The sequence below is a fragment of the Lissotriton helveticus genome, chromosome 8, assembly GCF_964261635.1.
Source record: "Lissotriton helveticus chromosome 8, aLisHel1.1, whole genome shotgun sequence".
Lineage (NCBI taxonomy): Eukaryota > Metazoa > Chordata > Amphibia > Caudata > Salamandridae > Lissotriton > Lissotriton helveticus.
The window spans coordinates 1,540,000,135-1,540,014,515 of NC_136069.1; the positions used below are offsets into that span (position 1 = coordinate 1,540,000,135).

Below are 14,381 nucleotides of genomic sequence, written 5' to 3' on the forward strand. Positions count from 1 at the left end.
TAATGATCCATTCAAGAGATGTTTCCACTATGAAATGAAGAGCAAGGGGAAAGAGCACAAATGATAGAGCCAGTGAGTGAGATGGGGTGTTGAGGAAGGAGAGAATGAAACAAAGACAGAGTGAGTGAACGGCAGGTAGGCATAGAAGAGGAGACTAGAAGTGAAGGTGACTTGATTTTCCCTGCTCTTGACCTCCCACCCATCTCAAACCAATCACAAACATACCTTCTATGTAACGTTGGTATGCAGAACTTCACTCCTCAGCCAGTGAGGGTGAGTCCCAAGCCAGGGGCTAGAGAGCAAAAGAATGGATGTGCTCAGACGTTCCTTGCTAGGGACAGTTGATCTGAAACAAGGCCTGCTCTCTTGTTTCCAGCAAGGATCTAGAAATTCTGCATGAATCTGCAAGGCACATTGACAGCATAAATTTCCATAAACTGCCCCACCTTCTGCCTTCCTACTTCCTGAGCAGTAGTTGTTTGTGTATAAAGAGAGAGGTCGCAGGCAAGGTAATTTTGTGAGTAGGATACAGAACCCTAAATAGCTGGTGAGAGGTATAAGTTATTCTAAAAGCATAAAAACAGTACACCTGTGAAATGAAATGCTTTCATATGTGATCTTCTGTGTTTATTGTCCTGTGCAAAAAGTTGCACCTTGTGTTTGAAGGTTGAAATTATTTCAAGCTTGCATGGTCGCAGAAATTTCTGAGTGACTTTTATACATTTCTTAGGACTCTTCACTGTCAGGATGGCCGAGTGGTCTAAGGCGCTGTGTTTAGGCCGCAGTCTCCTCTGGAGGCGTGGGTTCGAATCCCACTTCTGACATGACTTTTGGAGATATAATCTTCTTCATCTGGATAACATCTGATGGAAGTTGCATCTGTTCGTCTTCACCTGGGACGTTATTCCGTCCTCGTCTAGTCAAGAGAGCTTTGGTTTCTCATATATTTCTGTTGTACAAAGTCTTGCTGATAAAGTGCAATCCTTACCAAATGAGCTTAGGACCCATGTAAGAGCTCATCTAGAAGAGTCATGCTCTTGTATTCCCTGGCCAGACAGGCCATGCAAATTTGGAAGAATGCCAAGCACCTGGTAGACAGCTGTACTCCAGCACACTTACAGCAATGTCCTCAGGGCTGTGATCAGGGGATGCTTAGATTTGCGTATTCCACCCTATGTTGTGACATTGAGCTCCCTTGTTGAATTTGCTTTAGTCAGCCAAGATGTGGCTGTTGACTCAATTTCAAAGCAGCTTTGGGCCGTTCAAGTGGCTGGTGAATAGCACTTTCTCTTTGTACGCTTTAAAGGTCTAAAGAGTTCTTCATAGGTACTGCTCTGTATGGATTGTTCAAAGATCTGTTGGAAATGCTCATAATGGGATAAATAAATTGAGGGCATGCCTTTTCGGTACCAAACTTGCATGGCTGTCTGGCTTGTGGTGTAGTGTAGCTCCTATCTTCCCAATAGGCTCTGCGCATTGGAATAATACCTACAGCAGTAAAGGCCTAGGCCAGACGTTAACTAGGTCTACTACTGTCGATACTAGACCTAATTTTTGGGTTTGCCAGCTAAGCTCAGAGTTCGCTAGAAACTTTCTCGAATGTTCAAGGAAGGAATTAACTCCCCTGATTAGACAAGAAGGGATTTAGTTTCTGACAACCATAGAACATGACAACTTTGCTCTCCCCTAATCAAGAGTCAATCTCGAGAGTCGTGTGAGCACAAGGCAATTATTTTACTCAGTCAGTACGTGCATTCTTAGTCTCATCAGAATGTAGAGAAAAGGAAGAGACGGGCGTGTTCAATAAAAAGGTGTTATTTATTGATCAGTCTCTTTTCTCATACAAGAGAAATGGATCGATATTATTGCAATACTTATAGTTAAGTAAAGTGCATACATTAAAAGCAATAGTATAAAATAATACTGTAAAAACATTGATATGGTTTCTGAGCCATATAATGTTTAAAATGATTAAAATATATTTACATACACATATACATTTGACTAAACGTACTCAACTGGTGTTTCTAAATACGCCTACCCCGTGTACCTGACCTAAGTCTAATGCGTGGGCGGGAATAGAAAGTTACAGTTTAAGTTAAGTTTGTTTTTTGCCAAGTGAATAACTAAAGAATTCTCTGTGAGGGGTTATTCAGTTCTGTACCTGGAAGTTAGGATGAATGAGGAATGGTATCTCTTTCTCTGCTCTCGATATTCCAGGCTGCCTGCGAGGGCTGCCCAGAAGCGCCGGTGCTGGGTCTCTCGGCTTGAGATAGCAGCGCGTCTCTCAGCACGTCAGGAAGGCGGGGCTGCTGCCAGCGGGGTCTGCTTCTGCTCTCGGCTTCGGCAAGTATGGCTGCTCCGTCTTGTCACCACGCGTGTGTTTGCATAGGGCAAGGTCGGCAATATTTATACCTTAAAGGTGCCGAGATTGACGTAAGGATGGACATAGATACGTCAATAAATATGTCATACGACTTGCTCGTTAGCACATTCTTTACTAAAGTTCTCTGTGAAATCAAAACAATGGCCGCACGGATTTTCCAGGTTGTCATAGGTTTGATTTGTTATGAGAACGTCGTATGCCTTATCAGGGGCTGGAGGAATGTCGCTTGTCTAATTAGATCTCAAGCGTTATGACCTAATCAGATAACACGTTCCTGTGCCGGAGTGTGACTGCGTCAGATAACGGTATCTGCATCATGGGGGTTTTCTTGCCTCATGGGCTGACTGTTAGTTAACTTGATAGTTAGTTTAACCAGAATAGGGTCAGGAATAGGGGGACTGATTCAGAACCTATAGAAATACACGACACCCACTCCACGCTAACTATGGTCATATCTACTAATCTATGCATAGTATAACATAGTACAACATACTATAGAGTATAGTGTATACCTTACCACCCCAAAATACATAAATGCATTTCGAAATTTTCAAATATACTGAAAAATTGCAGTCATATATATTGTATGCACTTAAGCTATGAATTAAATGCAAAAGTAAACACGCATTTTTATGCATTATTGCTTATTGGTATATGAGAAATACACATGAAATGGCTCTTAATATGGCTATACAGAAAGGAAGTCCGAGACCATTTCATCACATAATAAAATATTTGTGAACATACCAGCGGGCAGCTAAAGTCTATAAAGTATCTAAAAATAGAAATTTTAGTTCTCTAGGAATAGTTTCTTACTTTAAGCAGAAGATCAGTGTCCCGGGAAAAAATATGTAGAAAAATATTTTAAGGGGCATGCTGAAAAAATTGCTGTCCGTGAACTGGAGTGAAATTGTTCATGTGACTTTATTTTCAAAGTTGAAGGCCGAATTCAGGGAACGCCGTGTGCGAGTTTACTCAAAAGTCTCTATTTCTGTTCTGGAGAGAACATCATATCATTCAGGCTTTCGAAAAAACTGTCAACAGCTTCATGGGAAAGTTCCACTAAGTCGGAAATAGGTGTAACCATGCATTCATGCGCATGATTGTCTCCATTGACATTCTGATTTGCATCACTGACAGAAGGTCGTACCTGTTCGATGCTGCTTTCATCTTGAACTTCACTACTCTTCAATCGTAGTGGTGAAGATTCCAGGAATGCCGTCATCAGGATTGGCAGCCTTTGAGGGCAGCACAAAGCGTGAACCTTGGTAGGAACCAACAGTGTATCTGCATCCACTGGCGCATCCGATTGTAGCATCAGACAGGTGTCTAACACGCATTCTTCTCCGCATAGCAGACACCTTAGTACAGGTAAAACACACCTTTGCCACATTGGTCGAAATGATAGAAACCAAGTCATGTTCAGGTCTCTAAGCCGGGAGAGTCCCAGGATTTTTGATATCCGGTCCCGGTATCCAATGGCTAGGATCGTATCTTCCATTGTCGCGAGAGTTTGATCTGTGACATGGGTTGCCATAACGAAAAATAAGGACTAGGAATAGGATTCCTGCAATTAGTCCCAGGATCAGGGGAAGTCCGCCAAAAATCGAATGGACGAAATCTGGAAAAATACCCAGTATGGCTTTGAATGGTGTTAATGCCATCGAAAATACTGTCTTAAATACCTTTGAGACCCCAGTGGTATCAGAAATATTTAAGATTTCGCTTAGGATTTCCGCGAAACGTACGGGGGAATTAGTTGATAATAATGTATGTATCTCTGCAGTCGTCCTTGCGACTTGTAGATCATACGTTTCTTTTGATGACGTGAGCCTTGTAGGCGTCTGAAGAAGCACTGTTTTCATTCTGCTTAAAGTGTCTATTCGAATAGAAGTAATTTTCAAACTGGGCCATGCCCTTGCCTCCCTGTCTGGAAAGGAGCTGGGGAACAAAGAACGTCCACAGCACTTGACCTTCGCCGTTGTAGTTACTAGATAAGGAGTCCCGGGCATAAGACTGCAACATCTGCGGTCTACAATAAGAATATAACTCCCATTATAGAGTCTTTGAAAGAATGGTTCTATTTCAGTTGCAGGTGCGCCTTGCTGGTGACATGAAAGGTTGTATGAATTCCCTTCACAGGCTCCATGCAAACTAATTCCGTTACACAGAAGCGTGCCGCTTAGTGACATAGCACAATTGTTGCCACTAAGAAACACTTTCTGTCCTTTATTACTGACACATGCATGTGAATAGGGCAGGTTCCAAGTTGTTTTAAGGTACCCCTTTCCCAATTTCTCGTACATGCCAGCCTGTATATATTTTTGGCAGTATTGAAACCTGAAGGTTGAGATTGGAATATTTATGATTCCGTGGATTATCCATTCACTGACAGGTCGTTCTGACATTGTCAACGGTAATCTTTCTAGTTTTTCAATGCTCAAGATTGTATAATCAGCACCCTTTTGCGCCATACCGATTTGTCTATCAGTAAGGTTAAAGATTTGGAATAGTGACGTTGTGTTGATTAAACGCCAAGGCACATAGCCTGAACGCAGATTTTGTAACGTCCAGCCAAGCTGTACAATGGAACGCAGTTGTGACTGACCATGTTGTAATAACAGTAAGTCTTGCGATAATATATCGATTGCTGAAGACACAATGCTGTCCAATGAAAAAATTCTGGAGGACAGAGTCATTAACCCATTGTCCACTACAGAAAGTGATTTTTCCAAATTAATACGGTCAATTTCCTGTATTCTTTCTGCTGTCTCAATTTGAGTAACCTTCCAGGCCTCATTGTATGCTGCATATACAGAGGCTGCTATGAAACGCTTTTGACGCTGTTTGCGTGGTCCCAGTATGAAATCACGCAAGTCAGCACCATCAGTAAGTAAAGTTAGGTGTTGCTTAATTTCAGGCAGTGTGGAAGTCTGTAGCCATTGAAGGCATAATTTGCCCACACTGTAGGTTGTTATTATCCCTGGGTGATGTCTTTGGGGATATCTAGGGTCTGGCCTGGTCATTTTAAAACCCTGTGTTTTATTCAGGAATCTATCTTGACAGTGATTTATATCTGTGGGCCAGATCAACCATTGTTTCCAATCAGGATGTGTTCTGTTTTGGTTTAGTATATGGTTTACGTCTATTTCTTCATCTGTATCAGAGTTATTGCTAAACATTGTTGGCTTTGGAATAGACGGATTATTTAAATCTTTGATTTTGGCTAAGCCAAGACAGGTGGTTTGTTGAACAGTGTCATTTAAAAATATCATTTGTTCTGGGATCATGCAGGCTCTAAACAAAGCTTCTAAACCCTGTACTTGCCATTCTTTTGTACCCCAAACACTTTTCAAATCAACATTTTTGTCCCAATAATCAAATCCAAAAGTATTCATTTTTTCAAAGAATGAATCTGAATATATCAATTTTGTGGTGGTTATCATGGTTTTCATCCCTGTCTTGTTTGACAATTTAAAATAAAATGTTTCAGCATTACTTATGTTAAAACCTGAAAAATATGAATATTTGTCATAAACGGTTCTAGAGCTCCCTTTTGGAGGTGTAGCACAATGTTCCCATTGATTATAATTTAAAACATTTCTAGGTTGTGCAGATTTATGCAAAAAACTGTTACCATAGTGGTTATAGCAATACATACTATCATAATTTGTAGAACCTTGCAAATAATCATGTTTTGTAAATTTAGCAGACATTACTAAGTCAGACATCATGTTGTTAATACTCTCGAAGTCCCAATCATCAGCAAATGAGTTTGGTTTTGCAAAATCACTCAAGGAGATCTTGATTTGGTGTGGATACTTAAGGATCTCGACCGGACCATAAATTTCATAGTCAGTGTTGTCCCAGGCTACCCCACTAGGTATTGGATTGGCTGTGAAGTTGGCTGAAGAAAGTTCTGAAGAAAGTTCTCTTTTCTCGACGTGTGAAGATGTGTGTGGTTTGAGGACCAAGTTGATGTTCTGACTTGCTGTGTCCATTTTAGCATATTTTCCCTCAATGAAGCGTCCCAAAGGAAATACCATGATGAGCCAAAGTATGAGGATAAATGCACCAAAACCCACCCAAAATTCAATCCATGGAGAAACCAGATATGTTTCTTTCAGATGTTTCAAAAGTTCCTTAGCTTTGACTTTAAAGGATTTTGATGATGGCTGTGTCTTTGATTCACTGAAGCCGTCAGAGGAATCATCGAAGTTGATGAAGTAACCGGATGCAGTTCTGTCAATTGTTCCAATTGGTTCAGGATTTTTGTTTTTTGCATTGTCACTCGGCACTTCATTGTAGATTGGTGTGTCTCTGCTAAATGTTTTTATTTGGGTTTTCAGAGGTCTGAGTTCTATTGCATTGTTGCATAGTCCTTGTTGTTCTTCTGTAGGCGTTTCGAATGTGATGAGCCTCTTTGTTAGGACCTCTGTACTGGTAGCAAACCTTGGTGTTCTGCTACTTATTGGGAGTCCACTTGGCCTACTGTTTGTTATCGGCCACATGTTGTGGTTTTACCAGGTCGATGGATACAACTCAGTTCTCCTTTTTTCCAGCAAGTGGCGGTAGTACAACTGATCTTGTCCCGTTGACAGACAAGACAGGAACTGCTTTTCTGTAAGAAGGCCCAAATTCCTTCTTTACCGCGATCTTCTCCCTGACTAGATCCCCGACTTTTGGAATCCAGACAGGTCTTGCTGGGACAGGTGGTGATTCTTCAGTGGTTGTTGGCTGTTGTTTCAACTGTATGTTGCTCAGGTCTTTTCTTGTTTTGTTTAAGTCCTGCAAAATAGCCAAACGGTCTTTGACATCAAAGGTTTTTTCTATTACCACTGAAGTCTGACTATCAAGGTCAGAGATCAACATCCTAGTTCCGAATAATAATTCGTACGGACTGAATCCCTTCAGAGAATTTCTTGGCAAGTTATTTAGACTACGTTGGACACTTATTAGATGTTTGACCCACCCAGCTCCCGAACCTAATATCCTTTCCATTATAGATTGCTTTCTGCCTTGGTTTTTTCTTTACACCATCCCGTACCCTCAGGAAGGAAGTGAGAAGATTCCCGCTGGGCTGTGCTCATTCGGCCATGTTTCCCCCCCAGGCTGGATTGCCTGAGTGAAAACAATGGTCGAACGTAGCATGCTCTTAGCGTATATGCCATTTAGACTCGCAAATCTTGTATAATAGTCCGGACGTCAGCCGAGTGCTGTGGATCTACATTATAAGTGGAAACTAGCCTGTATATGTTAATCGCAAGCCATTCTTTTTACTGGTGATGTTATCTGCAGTCAGATTTCACCGTATTTTATTTTTTCTCTCCCCACTGCGATTTCTGTTGCAGTTTGGGCAGTTTTTTACAAACATGGTATGATGTAGGCTCATGCCTGGCCACCAGTACCGTGATTGTAAATCTTCCAGAGAATCTTTTAGTTTGAGGTGTCCAAGACCCTCACCCATATGTGCGTCTGCAACTAACAAGTGTCTCCTGTCCATGTTTGGAATCACTCTATCCCCCACTCCAGGGATTCGAGCAAAAGGGACGGAGTTTGCATCGATTATGTATGTGTAATTGAGTGGATAGTTGATCGGTAACGCTGAGCAGTCGCCTTTTGATGACGTTTTCACCGCCAGCCATGTTTCACCGTCAATGTATTTTAATGTATGCTTTTTTCGATCTACGGGAGCCGATTTAGTGGCTGCCGCTGCGGCTGTTTCAGCCAATGAATTCCCTACAACGTGAACGCCATCACGTTGATGACTCAGTGAGTGAGTCACGTGAGTCTTTGGTAGTTCTTTTTTCAAAAGAGCTACTTGTTCCCAGAGCAGTCTCTGCTTTATTGGTGCATCTGTGTCATCTTTGTAACCCTTCTGAATCCATGTCTGCAAATCGCTGTTATATGATTTGACGCAGTAATATGAATCTGACACTATAAGTGTCGGGAATTCGCGATCCGCATTATCTAGCGCCATTTTCAATGCGATTATTTCAGTTTGTTTTTCTGAATTAGTTTCTACTGAGTGTGATTTTGTTAATAGAGGTTTTAATTTACCTCCGCGCCACACTTCTTTTGTAATCTCACATGTGGGATTGTATGCATGTTCTCCCCAAACGGAGGGTTGAGCATGTCCGTCTGTATAGATTACACAGGCGTAATGTCGTAGAGGCAGAATGTCGATTGGCAGAGATACGTCTTTTCATATTTTAGATTTTTTAATTCTTCTAGTTCTGGATCAAAGTAGTAGTATACTTTGTCCGTTGTGATTGAATTCACCCATTGTATCCATTCCGGATTCAATGTTGTTGTTGGTAAATTACACGGTGTTGTTAGTGCCTCAAAGGCTGATTCTGCTGTTCTGACTGTGATATGTCTACCGTCAGCTATGTCTTTTTCTCTAGCTATTGCGGTTTGAACTGCACGAATGATTTTTTCTGTATTACTGAATTTCTGTTCAGCTTCTGTGTACATGTGTGATTTGAATGCAATTGGTACCATTTCTCCCTCATTAGAGGTCAGGTATGTGAATCCGCATCTCCCTGGGATGACTCGGATCACAAGGTTACGTGTGTTATCACGTGTTTCTAATTTTGTTTTAATTAGCATGTCTGTTTGTAAGGATCTCAAAATTTCTGTGTGTGTTTGAGTCCAACTGGATCTTTTAAAGTCTGGTTTAATTAGATCCTAAAGGGGTTTGACCCTTTCTGCGTAATTTGCAATGTATGTTCTTCCGAAATTTAGGAAGCCTAGAATTGACTGTAGGTTTTTTAGTGTTTTAGGAGCTTGGATTACGGCACATTTCTCTAGGAAATTGTATGCCAGGCTTTTACCTTCACTTGATAACTCATATCCTAAGAATAGGACCGTCAGATGGGCAATTCTGGACTTTTTGAAGTTGAATTTGTAACCCTCTGCAGCGAACCCAAGTATTATGGTGTTCACCCTTTTCAAGTGAGTCTCCAAGTCATCATCTGTTAAGTAAATGTCATCAACATAAGATAATGCTTCATCATCATATAGTTGTAGTAATTCTGTTACTCTCGCTGAGAATACCCCCGGGCTGTTCTTGTACCCCTGGGCTAACCGACAGAATTGTTTTTGAGTGCCATTTACTGAGAATGCAGTTAAATATCTGCTCTCCGGTGCTATGTTTTGACAAAAGAATCCATTGGAAATGTCCAAGGTAGTTTTGTATTTTTTGCGCACTATGTTATTCATTAGTGCAGCACTGTGTGAGTTTTGCACTGCAAAGGTTTTGCAACATGTGTTAAGGTGTCGGTAATCCAAAACTAGACGATATGAATTGTCTGGTTTGGAGACCGGAAACAAAGGATTGTTCATTTGTGAGGTGCAAGTTTCAATCACCCCCTGGTATTCTAGCTGATCTAGTATCTCATTTACTTGTTTTTTAGCTTCTTGCTTAATTGGGTACTGCCTTTGTGCAGTAGGTTGTGATTTTAACTGGATTTTGTGAGGAGGAGAATCCTCATCCCATCCTACATGATTTTTATATAAAGCAGGTGCTAAGGCCACTGCCCACTTTCTAGCAAGTGTGTATTTTTTATGAATCGGTATTTGATTCGAGAAGGCCGGCATAATTACTTCTTCGCCATGAGGGCACTCCCTGACAAACTCTGGTGGCCAGTCTTTTTCAGCTAGAAGGATGTCATAGCCTTTGGAGAGGTTATCCCAAAATAGTCCCCTTATTTTCCTAGTCTTATCTCCCTCTATACGTAATGTTATCTCGTATATCTTGTGGGGCTTGCTAACTCTGGTGTCTGCAGTTTCCACTTGAAGGTATTCATTCGTGTCCACTGTCTCCAGATGATTCATAAGGACTTTGCGAGCTATGCTCACCTCTGCTGCGCTGTCTAGCATTGTCTGAGCCCACTCTCCGTTTTTCAGTTGTGTCCTCAGTATTCTCGGCATTGTTAACTACCTTGATACTGGCTACCTTCTTTTTTGGAAATTGTAATTTCTTTTTTAGCTGAGCAGGTTCCTTGTCTTTGGACTTGGCGTGCTCTTCTGATCGTCCTCTTCTTTCCGATTTCTGCGAGGAATTCTGAAAAGATTGAGAGGGACGTGTATCAATGTCTTGATATCTATCAGGTTTTTTAATATTATCCCTATTTCTAAGGTTATATCTATTCCCAGAGGGGTCACTCTGCGGTGACCTCTGTCTTTGGTTTGGAGATTTCTCTCTTCGCCTCGGAGACCTTCCTCTGGACTGGAATTTCCTTTCTTTAGGATTGGATTGTTTATTTCCATCCCAGTTCTTTTTTGGTGAATTATTATTATTAAAAAATATTTTTTCTGGACTTGTAGTCAGTTGCGGTTTTACTGGTATTCCACCTAGACTATCTCTGCCTAGTTCTTCATAGGATTTTTCTATGATTCTGGCAATTTCAGCTGGTTGGTCTGCTATATCTGTCTCTTTTAACCTCTGGCGGATCGCCACGTTTGCTGCTTCACCTTTTATGTTGGCTAATAATATAGCCGAGACCTGCTTGAAGTCTTTTAGTAATTTCATACCAAGAGTTAAAGCAGGTTCTGGACCGTATTCATCTTGAATTTGTTTTAGCACATCTGGTATTACCGAAATGGATGGAACACCGTGCGTTTTTGTGTAGATGGAAGCAAAGACTGTACCCCAAGTGTCACAGTCCTCAATGTGTGGTGCGATTCCCATTGGGAGACATATAGTCAGAATCCTGTGTTTTTCCAGCGGGGTGGTGTCAGGAAACACCGCCTCTATTTGGGTGATTTTCTGTGCCAACCAGAATGGTATTTGTTCCCGTTTAGCTGGAACTTTACCTAGGCAGGATTGGATGTTCTGTGGTGTGATTTTATTTGTGTTCCCCTGGTGAGGGGTCAGCTGTGGAAGTTTAATCGCTGGCTGAATTGTTGAAGTCCGCATTACATACTGAACTAATTGTCTATGAATTTTTAGTAGTTGTTTTAGCTGTATTAATAGCTCTGCTGCAGGCATTCTTTCGATGTCTGGATGTGGTGTGTATCCGGCTAAGACCGGCCACGTTGCTCCTGGTCTTCCTAAAGGACCGAGCCTTGTAATGTGATTATTATGTTTTAGGGCGCCATCAAATAAGAGCAAATGCTCTTGGAATTTGAGTGGTACTTCCACCTCCTCGAAAGGAGTGTATGTTTCAGGAGGTTCCTCTACTTTGTAATAGTGGAAGTACTTTGTTACAGCATTTGCTGCTGGAAAATGTATCCATGAATAGTATACCTCTGTCTGCCGATATTCGTGTGCCTCAATTACGAATATGACTGTGCCACCTCTAGGTGTCAGTCCATTTTCTATAAGTTTTAAGGTTATAGATCTCCTTTTAATGACCGGAATGAGTGTTATATTCGGGTCTGCTGCTTGCATGGTAGCATCAGCATCTGCGAGTTCAGTTGCTAATCTAACTGCCTCTCTTTCTTCATCACTGTCTCCCATTTTACAGACAGGATGATATTATGTCTATTTGCAGATCAGGTTTCTTTATGGAAACAGAGATTAGATGCACAATAATTTGGAACTGTTTATCCTTCAACGTTGACTATACCAAGAACCATACATAGGAGTTCCCTCCTGCGAGGTTTTGGAGGATATAACCTTTCACCCAGTCCAGACGTCTTTGGAGTATAATGGGAAAAGGGGTCTGAGTGAGAAAGCACGACTGAGTTACTCTAAATGTCTTACGTTAGTTTTATCGCCCTTTCCAAACACGTTGGGCGCCATGTAGTGTAGCTCCTATCTTCCCAATAGGCTCTGCGCATTAGAATAATACCTACAGCAGTAAAGGCCTAGGCCAGACGTTAACTAGGTCTACTACTGTCGATACTAGACTTAATTTTTGGGTTTGCCAGATAAGCTCAGAGTTCGCTAGAAACTTTCTCGAATGTTCAAGGAAGGAATTAACTCCCCTGATTAGACAAGAAGGGATTTAGTTTCTGACAACCATAGAACATGACAACTTTGCTCTCCCCTAATCAAGAGTCAATCTCGAGAGTCGTGTGAGCACAAGGCAATTATTTTACTCAGTCAGTACGTGCATTCTTAGTCTCATCAGAATGTAGAGAAAAGGAAGAGACGGGCGTGTTCAATAAAAAGGTGTTATTTATTGATCAGTCTCTTTTCTCATACAAGAGAAATGGATCGATATTATTGCAATACTTATAGTTAAGTAAAGTGCATACATTAAAAGCAATAGTATAAAATAATACTGTAAAAACATTGATATGGTTTCTGAGCCATATGATGTTTAAAATGATTAAAATATATTTACATACACATATACATTTGACTAAACGTACTCAACTGGTGTTTCTAAATACGCCTACCCCGTGTACCTGACCTAAGTCTAATGCGTGGGCGGGAATAGAAAGTTACAGTTTAAGTTAAGTTTGTTTTTTGCCAAGTGAATAACTAAAGAATTCTCTGTGAGGGGTTATTCAGTTCTGTACCTGGAAGTTAGGATGAATGAGGAATGGTATCTCTTTCTCTGCTCTCGATATTCCAGGCTGCCTGCGAGGGCTGCCCAGAAGCGCCGGTGCTGGGTCTCTCGGCTTGAGATAGCAGCGCGTCTCTCAGCGCGTCAGGAAGGCGGGGCTGCTGCCAGCGGGGTCTGCTTCTGCTCTCGGCTTCGGCAAGTATGGCTGCTCCGTCTTGTCACCACGCGTGTGTTTGCATAGGGCAAGGTCGGCAATATTTATACCTTAAAGGTGCCGAGATTGACGTAAGGATGGACATAGATACGTCAATAAAGATGTCATACGACTTGCTCGTTAGCACATTCTTTACTAAAGTTCTCTGTGAAATCAAAACAATGGCCGCACGGATTTTCCAGGTTGTCATAGGTTTGATTTGTTATGAGAATGTCGTATGCCTTATCAGGGGCTGGAGGAATGTCGCTTGTCTAATTAGATCTCAAGCGTTATGACCTACTCAGATAACACGTTCCTGTGCCGGAGTGTGACTGCGTCAGATAACGGTATCTGCATCATGGGGGTTTTCTTGCCTCATGGGCTGACTGTTAGTTAACTTGATAGTTAGTTTAACCAGAATAGGGTCAGGAATAGGGGGACTGATTCAGAACCTATAGAAATACACGACAGTGGAAGGTGCTAAAAATGCAAGTCAGGATGGCCGAGTGGTCTAAGGCGCTGCGTTCAGGTCGCAGTCTCTTCTGGAGGCGTGGGTTCAAATCCCACTTCTGACAAACCTGTGTTTAATCTTCTTTTTTCTTGAGGGAGAAAATCAGATCATTTCCCTCACATGGGCTTATATGGTTGTCATTTTGGAAAAGTGCAGTGAGTTTTTTTCTTGCTATAGCCACTCATGGCCTAAGATGTGTGTTTTTTTTGTTCACACTATCTTTCTCACTATGTAGATGAACAAGCAACTTGTGGTCAGGATGGCCGAGTGGTCTAAGGCACTGCATTAAGGCCGCATTCTCTCCTGGAGGCTTGAGTTCGAATCCCACTTCTGACAAAACTTTAAGTCCATTTTGTCTCTGCGTTCCTTCAGAATCTCAGCTAAAAATTGGCAGTGCATATAATATCTGAATAAGTACCAAACTTCAGTTTCAACTGCAAATGAATTTGCCCAATTCTGTCTTCAAGCTCGTATAATATTCTTCTAGCACTAGTGGTGTTTTATGTGTTTTTTGGGGGGTGCCTAAAAAATCCCTTTTATTGAAGAAATGGCTTACATTCAGTCTTGTGATATTTTTGGTTTCCAATAAGTAGATTTTTAATTTTATGTAACCTCATTTTCTAATGATCCATTCAAGAGATGTTTCCACTATGAAATGAAGAGCAAGGGGAAAGAGCACAAATGATAGAGCCAGTGAGTGAGATGGGGTGTTGAGGAAGGAGAGAATGAAACAAAGACAGAGTGAGTGAACGGCAGGTAGGCATAGAAGAGGAGACTAGAAGGGAAGGTGACTTGCTTTTCCCTGCTCTTGACCTCCCACCCATCTCA

At 41.5% G+C, this 14,381-nt stretch overlaps 2 non-coding genes across 2 annotated transcripts; both read left to right on the forward strand.

Moving 5' to 3' along the window:
* The first annotated feature begins 741 nt into the window (after window positions 1-741).
* TRNAL-UAG (transfer RNA leucine (anticodon UAG)) lies at window positions 742-824 on the forward strand. Its single transcript has one exon. It is a non-coding gene; the product is annotated as a tRNA-Leu (tRNA).
* Window positions 825-13,534: 12,710 nt separating this feature from the next.
* Window positions 13,535-13,617, forward strand: TRNAL-CAG (transfer RNA leucine (anticodon CAG)). The gene has a single exon. It is a non-coding gene; the product is annotated as a tRNA-Leu (tRNA).
* The last annotated feature ends 764 nt before the right edge of the window (window positions 13,618-14,381 follow it).